General features: G+C 40.5%; 1 protein-coding gene and 1 long non-coding RNA gene across 2 annotated transcripts in view; one reads left to right on the forward strand and one right to left on the reverse strand.

Annotated features, from left to right (window-relative positions):
- LOC117801496 overlaps positions 1–18,249 on the forward strand; it is a 30,629-nt gene extending 12,380 nt beyond the window's left edge. Inside the window, exons 2-3 of the long non-coding RNA XR_004624075.1 lie at positions 16,726–16,907; positions 17,183–18,249. This is a non-coding gene — a long non-coding RNA (uncharacterized LOC117801496). The remainder of the gene's footprint in view (positions 1–16,725; positions 16,908–17,182) is intronic.
- The window catches only part of ANKRD55 (ankyrin repeat domain 55), a 697,933-nt gene that overhangs the window by 560,320 nt on the left and 115,029 nt on the right, over positions 1–22,584 (reverse strand). The window lies entirely within an intron of this gene.

The raw sequence follows: 22,584 nt of genomic DNA on the forward strand, positions 1-22,584 counted from the left end.
TGCCCCCCCCCCAAGCCTTTCTCTCATTCCAGGTCTCTGTAGACAGGTCTGACGTAATCCTGATACCTTTGCCTTGGTACATGAGAAATTTCTTTGCCCTCAAGCCTACACATCATCTTGACCATTGTTACTCTGAACTCCATTTCTGACAATTTGGTTATATCCATATCCATCATTCTGTGGTAGAGGCCACAGACTCATTATCTTTTCTTTGCTGGGGGGGATTTCTCCTTCTCATCATGCTGATAAGGAGAGGCTGTGGGGATGCCCAGAGCCCAAGTTATTGACCAGGACTCAGGCAGTGTGCACTTGTTTTATAGGGACCTTAGGGATGTCAGCTTCCTGATAGAGTTTCTGCTACTCTTTTCTTCGTTCTCCAGTTGTGTTCATAGGTATTCAGAATGGTTTGGTAGCTCTCTCGCTGAATTCCTGGGACCAGACGAACTTTAGGTCTCCTGCTCCTCCACCATCTTGGAACTCCGAGCTGGAGCTCAACTCCTGTTTTAAACTGGGGTCCTTGCAGAAAGTGGTCGCTTTTCTGTTCATAGAGTTGCTGCTATTGTTTTCTTCATTCTCCAGTTGAGTTTTAGGTGTTCAGAATGGTCTGACAGCTATCTAGCTGAACTCCTGTGACCAGCTGAAATTTAAGCCTCCTGCTCCTCCACCATCTTGGACTCCTCTGGTGCTGTTGTACAATAATGTGAATGTACTTAATGTCACTGAATTGTACATTCAAAAAAGGTTAAAATGGTAATTTTTATGTTATATTTCTTTCATCTCAATAAAAATATTTCTTCAGAGGGGAGAAGGAGGTGAATCAAATATGGCAAAATGCCAAGTTTACTATATCTTTAAACCCAGTGGTAGGTTTACAGATAATCTATTAGTATCTGTACTTTTTGTGTACCCAACATATGTCAGCTTAATTTTTGTTAATTTATTGCAGGTTTTGAAGAAAAGTTTTCATAAAATTATTCTGACCTTCACTGTCAAGTAGAATAACGAGACTCTGGGATAGGGTACTGAAGGATGAAGGCCACCTCTCAAATTATTTGATTAGTTCCCTGTGCTGTAGAACAGTGCTTCTCAAATATAAAGTGCATACAAATTACCTAGCGATCCTAATAAAATGAAGATTCTGATTCAATTGGTCTAGAAAGGCCTGAGAGTCTCCCTTGCTAACAGGTTCCCAGGTGATGCCCATGCTGTTGTTCCATAGACACACTCTGAGTAACAAGGATCTAATGAATGATAGCAGTCTACATATATTATCTCTCATCTGAAATTTTCTTAATTATGGACTTCTAGATGATAAAGGGCTGAAGACAGTCTTGAGTACTCTTAAATGAAAAATTCATCATCTTATAATTTGTTTGATAAAGACTACCATAAAGCAAAATAACAATTAAACCTTAAGCATCATTGAACATATTTCAGAAAGACATCTCTTTTAAAAATCCTAAATTAGGGATGCCTGGGTGGCTCAGTCAGATAAGCGTCTGCCTTCGGCTCAGGTCATGATCCCAGGGCACTGGGATCAAGTCCCACATTGGGCTCCTTGCTCAGCGGAGAGCCTGTTTCTCCCTCTGCCTGCCGCTCCCCCTGCTCGTGCCCTCTCTCTCTCTCTCTCTCTCTGACAAAATAAAATGTGATTGCTTATATATTGAAAAAAAATCCTACGTTAGAAACTTTGACTCAGCTATCAAAATACATAATAAATGCATAGTTTAGGACATATTAATCCCTCTTCTCCAAACAAGTTGTGAAATAGGAATTTCTATAACACAAATTTCCACTGATGGCAAGTTACTTCACTTAATTATACAGCCCTTAAATAGTCTCTTTTTACTTTGTAAATTCCAGGATAATCCTAGGTTAGGAGCTAATAATTTCACCTACTATGAAATGACTGATTAATTGCCTAAAACTTAAAAGGCCTCTAGGACAATATTTCTTGCCAGAATGGTTTAGAGTCTGGTCTGTCTGGTGGACCCCAAGGTGCCAATCTAGTTAACTGAATTAAAGCTTCAGGAGATATAGTGCTCCCAGAATTGGCACAAATGTGATCCACCCCATTGCCAAAAAGGAAGAAATCCTCTATATCCCCCAGTTAACCAAGAGACCATCAAATTCCCCCTTGAAATCAAATAGTATAGTTCTCTAAATAAGTATAGTTGATTAAGAATAAGCAACCTTCAAGCATAATGATTCCACTATTGAGTTTGTTTTAAATAACATAAGACTATATAATATTTGCAGCATTCAGTATCTTTCATCAGCCTATCATTTCAGAGGTGTGCATTGTCTTTAGTCCAAACTGGAAATTCTGACACATTTTCTAGGTCATTGGTTCTCTGGAATCTCCTTACAAAGTAATAGTTATAATAATAACATAGAGAGAGATCCCACTAACTTTTATGGTGCCCTAACTTTGTGCCAAGGCCTGTTCTACATGCTTTGTTTACATGAATTATCTACCTGAATCTTTGTAACAACCCTGTGAAACACATATTATAATCTCCAACTCACAGTTAAGAAAGCAGACTCAGAAAATTAAGTAACAGGTCCAAAGTCACAAAGTAAGTGGCACTTTCTGACTCGGGAATACTGTTTTTCAACATGATGCTCACTTGCTAACTTTAATTGTTACTGCTACTCCCAATTATGAATGGTGTCAAATAAGGCTGCTCCAAACTGCTGGGTAGAACTACAATAAATTGGAAGCATGTCCCTTTCTTATAACAAGTATCCTCCTCTATGTCTTTATTCAATCTCATTTGGAGTAGTCATTAGAAACGTATGGGTCTACGGCTAATATTGCCAAAAAAAAAAAAAAATCATTGTATTTGGCAGAAAGGCTGCAATATCTAAATGGAAGATCACTAATGCCTCTATTGAATCACTCAGTTCACTGTGCCCTCTCAGAGTAGTGAGCAGCAGAAGTAAAATCTAGGGGTGTGTTGGGGTTTCTTTTTGAAGGATGGCTAGTTGTAATGCAAGCCCAAAAATAAAAAGCTGGGTTTTGGGAAAATATCAGCACATTTTCATTTCTAAAGCAATTTGAATTTCCTCCCAAATGACTTACTTCTCTCCGCAAAACTAAGCTCTTACATTCTGGGCTTGATATTTCATCAAAGAGTAGAGAGTAGTTCCATATACATACAAAATATTAATAGCCCCAAAAGAGGTCACATTGATTCAAGAATCATCTATTTACTGTGCCAGTGTCAGAGAGCTCACACTCTGGGTGAGTCAGAGGAAGAAAGGGCTGAAGGATATTGACACTATCAAGTCAGAAAACAGAAAGCCCAATCTATTTCAAACCCATTTGCAGTCTTAAATCACAACTTTTACTGACAAGTCACTATTTCAAAAAGACATTTCTCAATAAAATGTAATTCAGGGGCAATTTCTTGCCAAAGGCCAAATGGTTATCTTATTCTTCCGGACTGGCATAGCACATTTTCCTCAGGACCTGAAGGCAATGAAGATATATTTAACTTGAGAGAGGAAACCAAGAGACCACAAGGCTTCCTAAAGATACAGAAGAACAAGTGATGGTTCTTTTAAAATTAGCAATTGCAAATTAAACACTAGTTAAGAATCAAAAAGAAGAAAAGCAATTATGTTATTAATCAAAGTGATTAATTATAAAGGACCTAAAGTACATTTCTCTTATTTATCTTCTTTCACCCCACAAACATAGGGAGAAAATGACAAAGCTAAAGATTGCATCATGAGTGAGGTCAGAACTACAGGATGGCCAATAAGTATGAAACATACTTTACATATAGATAGATAGATGGATAGATAGATTAAATCCCCTTGATTACTTCTTTTCGGTTATGCTAAAGGCACAGGTTTACTTAGTAAAAAGCAGAGTCACAAATCATTTGAGGCCACTGATCTGAGGTGCATGTGCAGAGATTTACATAAATATCTGGTTAATGCACATGTTCATTGCAGTTCTGCACAGAGCACTGGACTATGTGTTGCTGAAGAGAAACAACACAAAGAGAGAGACAACATCATATATCATAATACAATACAAAAATTATCTATTATAGATACTTGCCATATTTCCAAACTTAAGGACTGCCACATAGAATTCAACCAATTATTCCATCTAACAGACTAGTGCTTGTGAAATAGTTCAGTCTTGGGAGCTTTCCACACTGCTAAAAACTAATGAAGATGAAGACCTCAAATAACTTGTTTTTCTGTAGGTTATATCTATCAATATTTACTGTATTGAACACTAAAAACATGAGAAATTTTTAAAATATTTATTTATTAAAAAACCCATTATATGCGTAAACGTATTTTAACAAACAGTGTATTTTCCAAAACAAACAAAAATTAGTGAAAAGAGTGGCACTATTTAAAAGTTTGTCAATCTTGGGGCGCCTGGGTGGCACAGCGGTTAAGCATCTGCCTTCAGCTCAGGACGTGATCCCGGCGTTATGGGATCGAGCCCCACATCAGGCTCTTCTGCTATGAGCCTGCTTCTTCCTCTCCCATTCCCCCTGCTTGTGTTCCCTCTCTCGCTGGCTGTCTCTATCTCTGTCAAATAAATAAATAAAATCTTAAAAAAAAAAAGTTTCTCAATCTTTTTAATGTCTGGCTTAACAGACAACTGAGTCCTCCTTTTACGTTCAATCTGTTCTGATATGCTGTTTTGTTAAAGTATATCAAAAAGATAGACCCTCAGACACATATGCAGCTGGGAAAGAGAGAAGCACTTCAATAACTTCTGCAGATAATTGTGAATATTCTTTTCTGATACTGTACCAAAACACAATAAATAGTTTCTTAAATATTAGTTGTAATGTTGGGACACCTGGGTGGCTGAATCAGTTAATCATCTGCCTTGGGCCCAGTTCATGATTGGCTCCTTGCTCAGCGGGGAGCCTGCTTTCCCTCTGCCTGCCTCTCCCCCTGCTTGTGCTCCCTCTCTCTTTCTCTGACAAATGAATAAATAAAATCTTCAAAAAATAAGCAAAAATAAACAAACAAGCAAATAAATAAATAAATAAATAAAAATTAGTTGCAATATGGAATCTAAAACAAAACCCTATCAACAAATTGTTCATACTGTTGGGGTGCATGGATGGTGCAGTCAGTTAAGCATCTGACTCTTGGTTTTGGCTCAGGTTGTGATCTTGGGGTCATGAAATCAAGCCCTACATTGGGCTCCACGCTCAGCACAGAGTCTGCTTGGGACTCTTTCTCCCTCTCCCCTGCCCCTCCACCCCAACAAGCGCACACTCTTTCCTCCTCTCTCAAATAAATAAACCTTTAAAAAATATTTTTTCATACGGTTACACTAAAATCCATTGGTCTTAGGCATTTTAATGGGTCTTTTACCCATGTTACAATGTAAAACTACACACTTTCATTTGGAACGTGTTACTTCACTAGAGTTATAAATATCTTCCAAATGTTGACACATTTCTTTACACAATAGCAAAAGCTGACATTTGTTGATTATAATCACGCTAGCACATAATATTCATTAATGTAACACTGATCTCATAAAAAAATCTTTTAACGTTGGGAAGCCATCAAGCTCACAGTGACATACACAAGTCAAAAAACAAGTTTTTTAAAATTTCCTTTCTTGTTGGAAATCTCAGGTTTTAATACTGGCGAAAATACTGTGTTTTTCTGAAAGTAACAGTCTTCCTTTGTTCATTTTAAAGAAAATGTCTGCCAAATACCCAAATTTATATATCCATGGTTTGCCATTCCTTCAAGCAAAGATGGTGTTCCAAATTCAAAAAATTGTATAATTTCCTTTTTTCAAGATGATATACTTCAATTTACAACAGAAGTGCTTCATGAAGCAGACTTCCATTTTTACACAAAGGGTATTAAAAAATTGTGCCAACTGTGTGGAGATGAATAATAAATATAATTACAACTAGTCCAATTTGGTGCTGCTGCCTTTATTTCTGTTGAGTGACTCATAGCTTTACCCACTATTGCTTTTGCGCCATCTGTGCAAATGTCAACACAGATAAAAAGTAAGCTCTTACTATTATAAACATTGTTTTGAACTTGCTGGCCCCCTGAAGAAGTCTCGGAGACCCCACTGGTCTGTGGGTCACACTTTGAAAACCGGTGGCGTAGACTACAGCTCATATAAAAACTCATCATGTGTGAATTGCGTTCTTTAGGAGACAATAACTATGCAATTCTGGAGTGCGGTTGCTGAGAAGGCCTACCAGAATGGAGACTCTTGACTAAGGACCAAATGTTATGAGTTGAAATGTCATTTTCATTTAAAAAATTGTGTTACTCTCTTTGTATGTCATCATATGGCAGATGATAGTAACTGTAACTGTGGAGAGGGGTAGTTGCCAAAGAAGGTTAGTAAGATGAGACTGGAAGAACCCAGAAATCTCAATGACACGTGACCTAGTTGATTTGAAGCCAGTGCCCAATCACCCAAACACCCAACTACCACACTGAAATGCCAGGAGCCCCAAGTAGGGAAGAGAGGCCTGGTATCTGGCATTCCAGATAGCCTCAGGCAAAAAGAAACTTGGGCAGATACTGCTAGCATCTATGAGTTAGGTATTTCCAACAAGGACACTGTTACGCCACATACCACTGGGGGTCCCCTCCCTGTCCCTGTGGCTTAGTTAGCAAGACTACCTTGTGAACACATTTTTAGATCTCTTTCAGCACATACAGCCATGCTCCAGTCCTATATTTACAATGAAGTTTCAAGAGAGGAGCTAAGTAGCTCCTTACCTCCCCACATCCCAAAACTGGGTCCCCAGATCTTGACTAAACATCTCATTGCATGGACCAAAGAATGTTATGTTTATAGTATAACTCTGCACTTTTCGTTTTTGATGTGAATTTCTTTTGTTATGTTGTATTTTTAAAACCCTCATCCTTATTACTCAGAAGTGGCATCTCTCATTCTATTGATTCTGATGAGATATTTGTTGGTGCTAGTCTGGGTAATAAGAAGGAACAGCTGGGGTAAGGAGTATACAGAGTCTTTTGTGTTGTGTACAGAAAACACTTAAGAGGCACTATAACAAAGTTTCTCCACATACCTTACATGATTAATCTATCAGCAATTCTTGTGGTATTAGTAATATCTGTAAGTAATTCCACTTTATAGATGGAGAAAATGAGGCAGCCAAGGTTTAGTTAACTTAGTTAAATCAGCGGACAAATTTGAGATGCGAATACCCTCAACCTGATGTGTTTTATTCTAGGCCAGTGGTTCTGGGGGATTTCAGCATCCAGGTTCATATCCCATCTCTCTATCCACCACCAACCCTCCACCATAACCCCATAAAAAATCCATATTGTTGATAATATCTGGGAAGTTAATGAGAAGAGAGGCAATGACAGTGAATACTGAGTAAATATCAGCAACAAGAAAGAAAGAAAATAAGTAAAAGTTTACTAGAAAAGCTTTTCCATGGCGGCTTTTAGTTAAAAATATATATTCTAAACAATGTGCTTGGTCATTTTTTAAAAATAAATTTTGAATACTGATTCACTTGCCCATTTTACCCTACCCAGCAGTATGCTGATATCACCTATAATTAATGACTTGAAACAGAACTCTTCTTTCAATTTGATTGTTAGGTCTATAATACAAGTGTATTATAGAAAGTGCTTTATAATTTAATACTTATTTTTTAAAATGTGCTACTTTGAATTGATCTGTGACCCCAGTTGCCTTGTTTTCCCTGTCTTTGTTATATAAGAAGAGCTTCTGTTGGATCCTGATTTATAGAACTAAATATACTCTGACAGGAGCATAGCCCAAACCTCAATGTTATTAAGGCTTCATTCAATTATAGGTAGAAATGAAATTAAGAAGGTTCCTGCAGTGCAGAGAGCATTCATATTGGGTGAACCATTTTATTAGAACAGTGGCAGTTTCTACTACCTTTGCCATGGGCCCCTCCATTTCTTGCTCAGGCAATCAGCTCATTATGGATACTTGAATTATTGATAATAACCACTTGGCACTTAATTAAGGTGTTGTGCTAATGAAGCCAAATTGCAGCTGTGTGTCTGTGGCTGTGATTGGTTTCACTCCATGTGCCCCAATCTCAGCTCACTATCTTCCATCATGCTTTCCACCAAGTTCACAAAGGGGACTTAGCAAGCAATCAAGAGTTGCCTCGATAAAAACCAACACTGCTGTCAAATAACTTCCAAAATGTTATTTCAACTAATGGAAACTTAAGCATTGAAGTTAAAGTATCTTAAATACTCAGTGTTTATAATGTTCATAACATTATGCTAGCCATGGTAAGTGATTAAAAAAAAATGAATAACGCCTGGCCCCTATCTTATTATAGCCTAGAAGAGAGGTGGGAAGATAATTATAATGTGCATATCATTATTAAACTGTATGTTGAAGATAATGTTCTAGGCACTGTATGTACATTACCTTATTTTCTCCCCAATCATTTAGGTAGGTATTATTACCCCATATTACTAACAAAGAAACTGAGGCTCAGGAAGAGTGATTTACCAAAAGATATTAACTGCCTGAGCTATGATTCAACCCATGCCTCTTTGACATCAAAATCTTAACACTTAACTACAATGCTACAAAGCACAAAGACTCAAAATGGTAAAACAAGATGCCCAAAAAACCAATTTAATATAGTTGAAATGTTCCTACACTTTGCCAGTCCATTGATAAAAGAAAAGAAAGAAAAGAAAAGAAAAGAAAAGAAAAGAAAAGAAAAGAAAAGAAAAGAAAAGGAAAGAAAAAAGAAAGGAAAAGAAAAGGTACAAATCCTGTTTTTGCTGCACCTGCACCCATAGAGTAACTGGCTACGTCTGAAATGTATATCCCTCCCCAGTTATTTGTGGAAAACCACAAAGGAGCTGCAGTCTTATATGTGCTCACAAACCACTCTTTCAGCTACGGTCCTTAGGAGGCACCTACCTAAGGCTTTATGGAACATGAAGAGTACTAGACCTTTTAGAACCAGAATCTTAGCCTAGATACAATGGAGGAAATAAATAGAGTCTCAACTGTCTATCACAAGGAAGTTTAAAGGACACACAAATAACTCCACTAATCTACACTTAGTTTCAGGACCTCCTCAGAGATGCTCACTCACATACACACTCACAGATTGAAGCTGGTCCCCTAAATCTCTTAGTTATTACTAAGAGCATTCAAAGGGTCATGTCTGGAGCTTGAATCAAAAACAAGCATATGCAAATGTGGAATTGAAAAAGTCGTGTTTTTTTTTTTTTAAATAGGGAATTTGGTGTTTGATTTCTGTTACAAAGACAATACTGTATGTTCACTACACCATTTTTTGTGAGCACACAGAATGTATTGCCCAGTTTTCTCTGCAGATAGGATGGGAACTGGTGGAATAGAGATGAAAGTACTGAAGCCACTTGCTACAATGGTCATCAAAAACATCTCCCTCGATAGTCTAGCATTCCCTTTCTATCTTGTGGTTACCTGGGAAACCACTTGTATAGATAACATAGTCAAATGAGGAAAGTCCTACTAGATCCTTGAGTTATAGTCCCAATGCAAGCTGCTAAGAAAAACTAACTGACCTGAGTTAGACTCTTATGTGAGCAAGAAATAAACCTATGTTCCATTAAGCCAATGAGATTTGTTGGGTTTTATTATCAAAATGTTGCTTTAATCTATCCTGACTGATATGGCCCCTTAGTAAAAGCTCCAGGACTTTTAATATATATCAACAGCTTTTTCTCCCCCAGGGATATCACTGTGTTTGATATTTAGGATAACAAACAATGGGTTAGGGACCATGGGAGACAAGGAGCTGTGTCACCCAAATATTCCTTGGTGCCAAACTGAAAAGGAATGAAAGGGACTATACGGACTATTCCACAAAGGACTGCCAAGAACTACCTGTGTGTACTGGCAGGTCCAGGGAAGGACATGTAGGACTGGATGCTGAGGTACTTCATCAAGGGGGCTGGAACATAAAATTGGGTAGTGAATAGTATGTGGACTTGGGATTCTTTTTCTGAGATGTAGGATCTAACACCTTGGAGAAGACCCTGGGAAATGGTAAACTCACTACTATGACAGCTCCCAGAAGTTTGGAAAAAAGGATGGACATGCTGAATGAAGTTGAAATGCCAGAATTACCATGGTTCATGGTAGACAAAGGGATTAAGAGGCTCAGGAAACTGGCTATACTGGAATGGACATACTGTTTATGGCCAGAAGACCCATCAGAATATTATGCTCCACAGGAAATCCCAAAGGACACACCATTTGTAAAGCCATATGGTATACACAAGTGAAAAGGGTAAAAAAAAAAAAACAAAACAAAAACGAAAAACAGTTTTGCCTCCTCTTCATAGGCCAGGGCTTACCAGGGTAAGAGATACTATTATAGAACTGGGCTGACTGACAGCAAAGGAAATAATAGGGCTCCAAAACATCTAGTCCCAAACTGCCAGAACCCAGCAGTTTATAAGCATTGCAGGAATCAGCAAAACTGAGGTGGCAGTCTAGGGTGTCTAACTTAGAGCACTGCATCCAAAGGAGCAAAATAATAAATGGCAGACAAAAATACTATTCCACTTGTACCAGCAGAAAGTTAAGGACAGATAACTGGGAGTTGGTGGGCACTCATCCCAATAAAATGTCACACTCCTTGCCCAGTTTCTGGACCTGGGCCAGTTTTCAGATCTAATAAACCCACAGACTGGGGTACCAGGGTGGCTCAGTCGGTTAAGTGTCTACCTTCGGCTCAGGTCATGATCCCAGGGTCCTGGGATCAAGTCCCGCATCGGGCTCCCTGCTCAGCGGGGAGCCTGCTTCTCCCTCTCCTCCCTGCTTGTGCTGTCACTACCTCTCTCTCAAATATATAAATAAAATCTTTTAAAAAAATAGTAAACCCACAGACTGAAGATGCGGACAAGTCCATAGGAGATAGGACCATGCTACACCATTAACAAGAAGCACAAACCTGGTGAACCTCTTGAGGTTCTGGAGACAACATACCTACATGCAAGGATACTTTGCCAGCCCATATACTGGTTGATACAAAAGGCTGCAAGCTTTCTGGGTAGCCTAAATGGAAAAGGGCTCTATAGCAGGTCCAGGCTACGGTAAAAGTAGCACTGCCACTAAGGCCATATGGTCTGTATACACTATGGTGTTGGAACTATCAGCAATAGGAAAAGATGCCATATGGAATTGATGGCAAGTCTCCGTGGAAGAATTATACTACAGAGAACTACAGGTTTTAGTCCCTGTCTCAGGGTCTTTTTCCAGAGAACCCAATCTATGATCAGGGTAAATGGGATACTTACAACACTGCCATGTGATGAGGATGCATTACAGAAAGAAATATGAAAAAAATATAAACTTCAAGAGAAGCATATACTGAGTGTCTCTGTATTTTATAAAGGGAAATTACACCCCGAAACAGGCAATTCATTACTTCCCCTGTGAAAAACTTTCTGAAGAGTACTGCCAAGATTCACTCCATGTACCCTTCATAGGAGAAGGCCACTGTGCTTCTAAAGTCACACAAGACCCAGCACTCAAGTAGCAGTGCCAAAGCCTGATCCTTGTATTCACTGAAGAAGAATATCAAAGAATGTTGGAAAATGAAAGGATTTTGTGGGTCTTTATTCTCACTGGTAAAGCCTGACATCATACTATGGAGGTTACAAATGTCTAATAGTCATTTTCCTACCTTCCTTTGCAACTATGGCATGGAACTTAAGGAGAAGTCTGGTGAGGTCTTCTATGAAAGGTTTCCTCCCTGATTTAAAAACAACAACAACAACCCCCACACACAAAAACAAAACAAAACAAAAAAAACTTCGCAAGGAAGTACACTCTTGATGCTCGAAACCACAGCAGCCATCTGCAACCATCAGGAGAGACATCAAACTAAAGATGATGGCACGAAGAGATAAGACAGTCTGTGTCCTTGATTATAACACTGAGCTGTTGAACCAACCCATGAAATAATCTTAAGTCCAGAATTTTTATTTTGACATTATATGTCCCTTATTTTTAAAGTCATTTTTACTTGGGTATTATGATTTTCAGACAAAAGTCCTCTGTTTAGGCATTATCTAATTCAGTAACTTCATTTCACAGATAAAAGAAACTGAGATTCCAAGTGAGTAAGTAATTTGCTCAATACTAACAGCAATTAAGTGAAAGAGCTATAGCTCAAATGCTGGTGTCCTGATTCTTGGACTAGAGCACTTTCTCCCCACCCCTGGAGAACATTCTAGTTGGAATCAAAAGGAAATAGGAGGACCAAAGAGAGAGGCCTGCTAGGCTCTGAAAGGAAGCAATCTCAGGCACTCACGGAGAAAAGGGTTTGTGATAGAGAGTACAGACCAAAGGGACAGGATTCCAGCCAATCGTGAGCGACTTCCCTGTCTTGTTCCTGACCTCACAGCCCACCCTTATGTCCCCAGAAAGCCAATTAAAAATAAGCATTGACCGTGTCACTGTCCTAGATACATAAAAATAACATTACTGTACATGACCAAAAGTGAACCAGATTCTCTGAATTGTTTTCCAACTTCCAAAAATAGTTAGGACTTTCTGCCAAAGACAGTGGGGCTTGAATTCCCATGAAAAAAAAAATCAATCCATGGCATTTGCTCCAGTGTAGAAATAATTAAATACACACTCAAGAATGGAATTCTCCATGCTCTCTCACACCACCAGGCTATTTTCTGAAAATAAAGGGGGAAAAAGTGACAACTAAGATGTAGAGAAAGAAAAGAAAAGAAAAGAGAAGAAAAGAAAAGAAAAGAAAAGAAAAGAGAAAAGAAAAGAAAAGAAAAGAAAAGAAAAAGAAAGCAAGAAAGCAAGAAAGCAAAAGAAAGCAAGAAAGCAAAAGAAAGAAAGAAAGAAAGAAAGAAAGAAAGAAAGAAAGAAAGAAAGAAAGAAAGAAAGAAAGAAAAAAGCACAAGACTTAGAATAAAGAAAACTGGATTCTAGATTTCAGGAAACATTTGCCATTCTTTTTAGTGGCCCAAGATCTAACCCTCCCTTTAGAGGTTTAAGGAATCTCTCATCTTAAGACACAGAACCCATCTCTCATTATATAAGCTTCAAAGGCCAGATATTTATTATCCCAGCCTCTCTTGCAGCTAGAATTTGGGCACATGATGGCTCCACTGTGATGACTTATTTGATGTGTCAACTTACTGGACCACAGGCTGCCAAATATTTGGTTAAACAATATTCTGGGTATGTAGTGTGCCTGTGAGGGTGTTTCTGGATGAGATTAGCATTTCAATCCATGAATTTAATAAAGCAGATTTCCTCCGCAATGTGGGTGGGTCTTGTCCAATCCACAGAAGGCCTGAATAAAACAAAATCGAAGAGTAGAAAAAATTTGTTCTTTCTGCCTGACCTCCCTCAAGCTGAGAAATCTGTCTTCTCCCACCTTCAGGCTCAGACTGGAACTTATACCACTGGCTTTCCTGGTTCTCAGGACTCTGAGTTGGGATGAGACTATACCACCAGCATTCTTGGGTCTCCAGACTTGTCAACAGCAGATTTTGAGACTTCTCACCCTCTAAACTATAGACACATTCTTTATAATAAATCTCATTCCCTATTATCTAATTCTTTACAATAAATCATATATATCCTACTGGTTCTGTTTCTCTGGAAAATCCAAACTAATACATCCACCAATCAAAAGTGCCATCCCCAGATTCTGAACAGGAAGTCAGTGTGGCAAAGAAGGATCCAGAAAGAGGGGTTGGTAAAGAGAAGGGGAGGGAAAAGAGAGAGTTGATTAGACCCTCCTATTTGAGATTTGACCTGGAATCACAGGAAACAACCCTGGGGCTTTACAAAAAAACCCTGTAGGACGTGGGGCTTTTATTTTATCTCTGTGTTGAGGCACTGAATACCACTGATTCACAAGCCAGTCTTTGACTCTTGGCCAGACTGCAAGCTCCATGAAGAAAGAAATCTTCACCGGCCTATTCATCACTGTACCCTTGTGCCCACCTCAGTGCCTGGAGCCAGTAGCTACTCAAAACTATTTGTTCCATGAGGTCATTTTTGTAAAGGAACACGCCAGCCATTACTTGCAAACAGGACCACTTTATTTGGAGATTTTTTTATACTGACCAAATCGGTATAGGAACTTCAGGGAAACCTCAGGCTAAGAGAAGCATAATAATAACCAAAAAGTTTGGATTTGGACTTAACTTCAGGTTTGACTGCGGTTGGCAGAAGTCACAAAATTGAACATTTCTCTAACAATGAAGGATCTAGTGACTGGCACTTTGGCTGGAGCGGTGATAACCTCCAACCATACAAATTCTCATACCCGTGCCAAGATGAGCTGGGCTACAGAGTGATAAGACCTGCCTGGACCATCTCCTACTAGACAGTTTCAGCAGTGGCTCAACTCACATTGTGGTCTTGTTACATCTTGCTGTTGCCATTAAAGGGCAAAAGGGGGATCAAAGGAGCAAACAGGTTTCCCCTTTATAATCTGCCTTGCAATCTAATCTCTAAGTCTAATTATGTTCTTGATGTGTTTAATATATTACAAAACAGCTTTAGTTCAAAAGGTAACAGAAGCCTACAGTTAAATAAGTGTAAAAACTAGGAAATGCAGCTTCTTTTGTCAGAATCATACTTCTTCAGGCCACTGTATGGGTGTGGCAGTGCCTAGGGCAGGGACAAACAGTCAACAGTGCTTAACTGGAACAGAAATTTCTCTGGGCTGATCCCGAATACCCTATCGAGCTGTAGAGGTACCACTTACAAGTAGATATTATGTGCCGGTCACTGTCTAAGTTCTTTACATGTACTAACTCAAATAATCCTCACAAATCCCAGTATGTTACTACCATCATTTTCTGCATTTTACAGATGAAACAAAGCAGGCCCAGAAAAGTAAGTTACTTATGCAAGTTCACACAGCTAGGATGGGAAGAACTGAGATTCAGACCCAAGCATTTGGCTCTGGTCTGTGCCCTTAACTACTATACAAATGAACACTAACTGAAAAACCCAGTACCTCCTACCAAGATAATATGGTACTCACTGCCAAAAGATGAGCCAGGGCTAAGAATTCGTGAGTGAGAAAGAGGCTAAGGAACAAAGAACAAGTTTAAGACCTTTTAAAAAGAACCCACAAAAGTCACCTTCAGTGCTGTTTATTTACTGATTATAAAAATAATATGCTCACAAGTAAAAAATGTGGAAAATATAAAGTATAAAAAAATTAAAATCTCATGTCAGTTTGAGTCTTTTATATCCATCCACAGATCTTGTTCATTGACCTGGTCATGTGGCCTACCAATTATTTCAGTCAGTATACTTTTTGCATTGTGCTGTGTCTGGCTCTATGGAGCAACTGTACAAGTCACATAAACTAACTCAGCTTTGGTCTAGAAGAGGAAACAAAGCACACCCAAGAAATGTCTATTATCTACAATTTTAGGCAAGCTGTTACTAAAAGTGATAGAAATAGAGCACAAAGGGTTTTAAGGCACTAAAACTAGGCTGCATGATACTATAATAGACATTTGTCAAAACCTTCAGAATGTACAATACCAAGCATGAACCCTAATGTAAACTATGAATGCTGGGTGATAAGGATGTGTCAATTGTAGATTCAAGAATTCTAACAAATGTGCCACTCTGGTGAGGTATGTTTATAGTGAGGGAAGCCATGCATGTTTGGGGGGCAGGGAATAATTGGAAATCTGTGTACCATCTGCTCAATTTTGCTGGAAACCTAAAACTGCTCTAAAACAATAAAATCAGGGGCGCCTGGGTGGCACAGCGGTTAAGCGTCTGCCTTCGGCTCACGGCGTGATCCCAGCGGTATGGGATGAAGCCCTACATCAGGCTCCTCCGCTATGAGCCTGCTTCTTCCTCTCCCACTCCCCCTGCTTGTGTTCCCTCTCTCTCTGGCTGTCTCTATCTCTGTCAAATAAATAAATAAAATCCTTAAAAAAAATAAAATAAAACAATAAAATCAATTTAAAACTCAAAAAAAATTTAAGTTTGAAAAACTGATACGAAGTTAAAGTAATTGTGTTTATTGTGTGCCACACATAGTTCTAAGAAGCTATATGAATTAACTCATTCAATCCTCACTACAACCAAATAGATGAGACTATCCTTTAAATCCCCTTTTTACAGATGAGAGAGCCAAGGTGCAGAAAAACTATGTAAGTTACCAAAACACAGCTATTAAGTGGTAGAGGCAGACTTTGATTCTGAGCAGTGAGCCCCAGAAGGTCCTCATCACTACTGTTCCCTGATTTCATGAAGATTTGGGACAGCTAAGGATGGTGGGATTGCTTCAGTGAAGGGCAGGGGTGAAGGAAAAGGGGGAGCTCTAGAGTGGAATAAGCAGGGCAGAGGAGCATTTGAGGCAGATGAAGGAGGAGTCCTCATTTTTCTTGTTCCTAGAGTATTTCAGAGCCTCCCAATAGCTTGTGGCTGCGTTTCCACCAGGAGAGAATGCTAGATTTCTGATCCTTGGGTGGAGGGTTCACACCAAGCAAAATGACAACCATTTCCAGAAAGACAGTCATGGTGGACTTGTGCCCACTGTAAGATAAGCACTATAGATGAAGTGTATCTTTAGGCCAGAGTTGAATATTCTGTCTCAGTCACCTTGTCCTGTACCTCCCTCTTCCTTCCCCTCACAGCCCTATCTCAAATCTCTTCCCAGTAACAGCTTGTCCTTGTCCCTCCAGGGCTGCCCCAGGACAATGCTCTGCCAGCATCCCCGACCCTCTCTCCTGACACCTCTGCTCAAGTTGTGGTTTGGCCCTGGAGGTCTACGCTGGCCAGGAACAGCCTGAACTGAACTTCAGATAATGAGAAAGTTCCGTGTTTGCCTGAGGCATGACAAGTCATTCAACAGAATCTCATACTGGTTAGTACTCCATCCCAGCTGTGCCCTTACTGTATATTTAGGGCTGCTAAGGAGAGCCAGTCTTGATAGGCCTGCTTCTCTCCCTCATCCTCCTTTAAGGGGCATTACTAAGATTACTTTCTGACAAAAAATTTCATTCTGTGTAATTTTAAGTACTCAACCACTTTACAAGTTTGCTTAAAACTGTACCAAACTATATTTGAATACATTTTCAAAAGTCATCTGTGGTAGCTCAACTCCAAAGTGACTGCCATCAATTCCTACCCTCCCTGCAGGTACATACCGCTCTTCTTCCATCAGGAAGTGTTATCTAGGCTGGTTATTACTGCTTTCAGTAACAGGATACGGTAGAAGTGACATTGTGCCAGCTCTGGGCCCTGACCTTGAAGGTACTGATAGCTTTCCTTCCTACTCCTGGAGCCCTGAGTGCCATGGAAGAAATCTAGACTACTTCACTGGGGAGAGGCCATGTGGAAGAGGCAAAGAGACACCAGACATGTGTGAAGAAGCCCTGTTAAATGTCCAATCCACTGAAGCCTTTACATAATTCTAGCCCCTGACTCCACTTGACTGAATGAGATCAGAAACTATAACTGCCAAGTTCAGCTCATTCAACTCACAGAATCATAAATGTCAATAAATTGTTTAAGTCTCTCAGTTTTGGATCGGTCTGTTCCATAGCAACAGATAACTAAATTATGATCATTCATTTTAATGCAGTAATTCTGAGAATCTAGAAAAAATTCTGAAATATGGACCAAGATTCATGAACAAAGATATTTAGTGTATCATTGATGACCGCTATCAAAAAGTAGAAACATAGTACAATAGTCAAGTAAACTGTATATATACTCTATTACGTAGCCATTTAATGCCTAAGAAGAGCTTTTAATATCATAAGAAGCTTAAAACATATGTATTAAAAAAAGGGAAAGAAAGAAAAGAAACTGAGTTCCCTAAATTATAAACACTCTATGATCACTTAATCAACAAATATAGAGAGATGACTGAAAGTAAATTGGCTAAAATATTAGCATTTTTAATTGAGTGGTAGGTATGGTATAATTGTTATTGTCCTCTTTATACTTCTCTGGATTTTCTAAATTTTCTACAGCGGTCATTTTTTTTTTTATTTTTCTGATCATAAAAGTAACACATGCCTATTTTAAGAAAAAAAATTCAAAAGGTCATAAAAATAAAGTGAGTCAACCCAAGCCCACTTTGTAGGAGATAACCACTGTCAACATTTTGTCATTAACATTTAGGAGTTCCTCTGTACATTTCCATGTGTAAATGCATTTTAAAACAGGCAACAATACTGTACATGCTGCCTTATATTCTGATTTTTGTACCTGTTTTATACAAGAAAATAAATCTTAAAACATAAAATCAGTATTATTTTTCTCAGGACTTCTCATTGCCTTTTTATCACTCTTCTTACATACCGGTTTTCAGAGATGTGCAGATATACATAAATAATGTAACTACGGGGAGGAGGTTAAGATGGCGGAGGAGTAGGGGACACCTTTTTCAGCCGGTCCCCTGAGTTGAGCTGGATAGGTACCAGACCAGCAGGAATATCCACGGAATCAGCCTGAGACGCAGGAAGATACATCTGGATCTCTACAAATGAACATCTCCAGCGCTGAGTATCGAGGTACGAAGCGGGGAGCCGTGAAACCGCGCACAGATATCGGAAGCTAAACAGAAGGGGGAGGGAGCCGCCGTGTCAGGGCGCCGGGAAGCGGTAGCCACCTGCAAGGGGGAGCGGACAGACCGCGGACCCGCACGCTTGAGACAGCAGGCTGAGAAGGGAGCTCCGGGAGCGCACGCGGGACGGCTGGCGGTTGGCGGGCCACCTGCACGGGGGAGCAGGCGGACTCGCGGACGGCACCCGCGAGACAACAGACTTAGAACGCGAGCTCCAGGAGCGCGCGCGCAGGGCGGCTGGCGGGCCACCTGCACCGGGGAGCGGGCGGACCGCGGACCCGCACTCTGGAAACGGCAGACTGAGTCCGTGAGCCGGGAGCGTGCACCACCAAGCATCTCACGGAGCTCCGGAGCTCCGGTGTGCTCACTGGATCGAGGCTGAGACCGGGAGCTCCGGGAGCGTCCGCGGGGCGGCTGGCGGCTGGAGGGCCACCTGCACGGGGGAGCAGGCGGACTCGCGGTCAGCACCCGTGAGACACCAGACTGAGACGGGGAGCTCCGGGAGCCCGCGCGGGGCGGCTGGCGGCGGGCGGGGTTGGAAACACAAAGGACAGAGACGTGCCGGCCCTGGAAGTGAGGGCTGGGACGCCGGGTGTGGGGCGCACAGCCCGGGATGCTGCAGGGTTGAGCAGCACCAACAGAAACAGAGTTAAAGTGGCCAGAACATCAGTGGAGAACGATCCGCGATCCCTCTGTTCTGAGACAGAGGCTGAATTTCAGCCGCTGCTGCTCTCTCAGAAGAGGCATAGCAAACCGCCAGGGAAAGCCGCCAGAGAACAAAAGCCCGGAAATACCGGCTCACAGGGTGCCCATCCCCATCCCCCCTCGCAAGGGACACAGAGACTCTACCCAAACAGGGTTTTCTGAGTACCGGCAGGCAGGCCCCTCCCCCAGAAGGCAGGCTGAAAAATCAAGAAGCCCACAACCCGGAGCGCCTGAGTGGCGCAGTCACCAAGCACCTGTCTTCGGATTAGGGTGTGTTTACAACGTTCCGGAAAGGAGTCCCTCATCGGGCTTCTCCACCGGGAACCTGCTTCTTCCTCTCCCACTCCTCTGCTTGGGTTCCCTTTCTTGCTGACTGTCTCTCTCTCTCTCAAATAAATAAATAAACTCTTTAAGGAAGAAGCCCACATCCCTAAGATCTCTATAAAACAAGGGCGCACGGCCTGGGTCCCAGTCAACACTTGGGCTCTGGACAACCCTGCAATCTCTCTTCATCAGAATGACGAGAAGGAGAAGTCCCCCCCAGCAAAGAAAAGATAATGAGTCTGTGGCCTCTGCCACAGAATTGGCCTCGGCCACAGAATTAATACATATGGATGTATCCCAATTATCAGAAATGGAATTCAGAGCAACAATGGTCAAGATGATGAGTAAACTTGAAAAAAGCATCAGAGAAAGCGTTGCTGAGAATATAGAATCCCTAAGGGCAGAAATGAGAGCGAATCTGACAGAAATTAAAAATTCTATGGGCCAAATACAGTCAAAACTAGAGGCTCTGACGGCCAGGGTCACCGAGGCAGAGGAACGCGTTAGCGAATTGGAGGATGGGTTAGTAGAAGAAAAAACGAAAATAGAAGCTGGTCTTAAAAAAATCCACGCCCACGAATGTAGATTACGGGAGATTACTGACTCTATGAAACGATCCAATGTCAGAATCATCGGCATCCCTGAAGGGGTGGAGAAAAACAGAGGTCTAGAAGAGATATTTGAACAAATTGTAGCTGAAAACTTCCCTAATCTAGCAAGGGAAACAAGCATTCGTGTCCAAGAGGCAGAGAGGACCCCATCCAAGCTCAACCAGGACAAACCTACGCCACGGCATGTCATAGTGCAATTCGCAAATATTAGATCCAAGGATACAGTATTGAAAGCGGCCAGGGCAAAGAAATTTCTCACGTACCAAGGCAAAGGTATCAGGATTACGTCAGACCTGTCTACAGAGACCTGGAATGAGAGAAAGGCTTGGGGGGGCATTTTTAAAGCTCTTTCAGAGAAAAACATGCAGCCAAGGATCCTTTATCCAGCAAAGCTGTCATTCAGAATTGATGGAGAAATAAAGACGTTCCAAAATCGCCAATCATTAACCAATTTCGTAACCACGAAACCAGCCCTACAGGAGATATTAAGGGGGGCTCTATAAAGGTAAAAAGGCCCCAAGAGTGATACAGAGCAGCAAGTCACAACCGATACAAAGACTTTAAAGAGAAATGGCATCATTAAAATCATATCTGTCAATAATCTCTATCAATCTAAATGGCTTAAACTCTCCCATAAAACGCCACAGGGTTGCAGATTGGATAAAAAGACATGACCCATCCATTTGCTGTCTACAAGAGACTCATTTTGAACCCAAAGATGCATTCAGACTTAGAGTAAGGGGATGGAGTACCATCTTCCACGCAAATGGACCTCAAAAGAAAGCTGGAGTAGCAATTCTCATATCAGATAGACTGGATTTTAAACTAGAGGCCATAGAGAGAGATACAGAAGGGCACTATATTATTCTTAAAGGAAGTATTCAACAAGTGGATATGACAATTATTAATATATATGCCCCCAACAGGGGAGCAGCAAGATACACAAGCCAACTCTTAACCAAAATAAAGAGACATATAGATAAGAACACAGTAATAGTAGGGGACCTCAACACCCCACTATCAGAAATAGACAGAACACCCTGGCAAAAACTAAGCAAAGAATCAAAGGCTTTGAATGCCATACTCGACGAGTTGGACCTCATAGATATATATAGAACACTACACCCCAGAACCAAAGAATACTCATTCTATTCAAATGCCCATGGAACATTCTCAAGAATAGATCATGCTCTGGGACACAAAACAGGTCTCAGCCAATACCAAAAGATTGAAATTATCCCCTGCATATTCTCAGACCACAACGCTCTGAAATTGGAACTCAACCACAAGGAAAAACCTGGAAGAAACTCAAACACTTGGAGGCTAAGAACCATCCTGCTCAAGAATGACTCGATAAACCAGGAAATCAAAAAACAAATTAAACAATTTATGGAGACCAACGAGAATGAATACACAACGGTCCAAAACCTATGGGATACTGCAAAGGCAGTCCTAAGGGGGAAATACATAGCCATCCAAGCCTCACTCAAAAGAATAGAAAAATCTAAAATGCAGTTTCTATATTCTCACCTCAAGAAACTGGAACAGCAACAGAGGGACAGGCCTAACCCACTGACAAGGAAGGAGTTGACCAAGATTAGAGCAGAAATCAATGAATTAGAGACCAGAACCACAGTAGAGCAGATCAACAGGACTAGAAGCTGGTTCTTTGAGAGAATCCATAAAATTGATAGACCACTGGCAAAACTTGTCCAAAAACAAAGAGAAAGGACTGAGATTATTAAAATTATGACTGAAAAGGGAGAGGTCACGACCAGCACCATTGAAATTGCAAGGATTATTAGAAACTTTTATCAACAGCTATATGCCAAAAAACTAAACAATCTGGAAGAGATGGAGGCCTTCCTGGAAACCTATAAACTACCAAGACTGAAACAGGAAGAAATAGATTTCTTAAATAGGCCAATTAACTATGAAGAAATTGAGTCAGTGATAAACAACCTTCCAAATAATAAAACTCCAGGCCCAGACGGTTTTCCTGGGGAATTCTACCAAACATTCAAAGAAGAAATAATACCTATTCTCCTAAAGCTATTTCAAAAAATAGAAACAGAAGGAAAGCTACCAAACTCATTCTATGAGGCTAATATTACCTTGATCCCCAAACCAGGCAAAGACCCCCTCAAAAAGGAGAATTACAGACCGATTTCTCTAATGAATATGGATGCCAAAATCCTCAACAAGATCCTTGCTAATAGAATCCAACAGTACATTAAAAGGATTATCCATCATGACCAAGTGGGATTCATACCTGGGATGCAAGCATGGTTCAACACTCGCAAATCAATCAATGTGATACATCATAT

This window comes from Ailuropoda melanoleuca, chromosome 3 (genome assembly GCF_002007445.2).
Source record: "Ailuropoda melanoleuca isolate Jingjing chromosome 3, ASM200744v2, whole genome shotgun sequence".
In the NCBI taxonomy this organism is placed as follows: domain Eukaryota; kingdom Metazoa; phylum Chordata; class Mammalia; order Carnivora; family Ursidae; genus Ailuropoda; species Ailuropoda melanoleuca.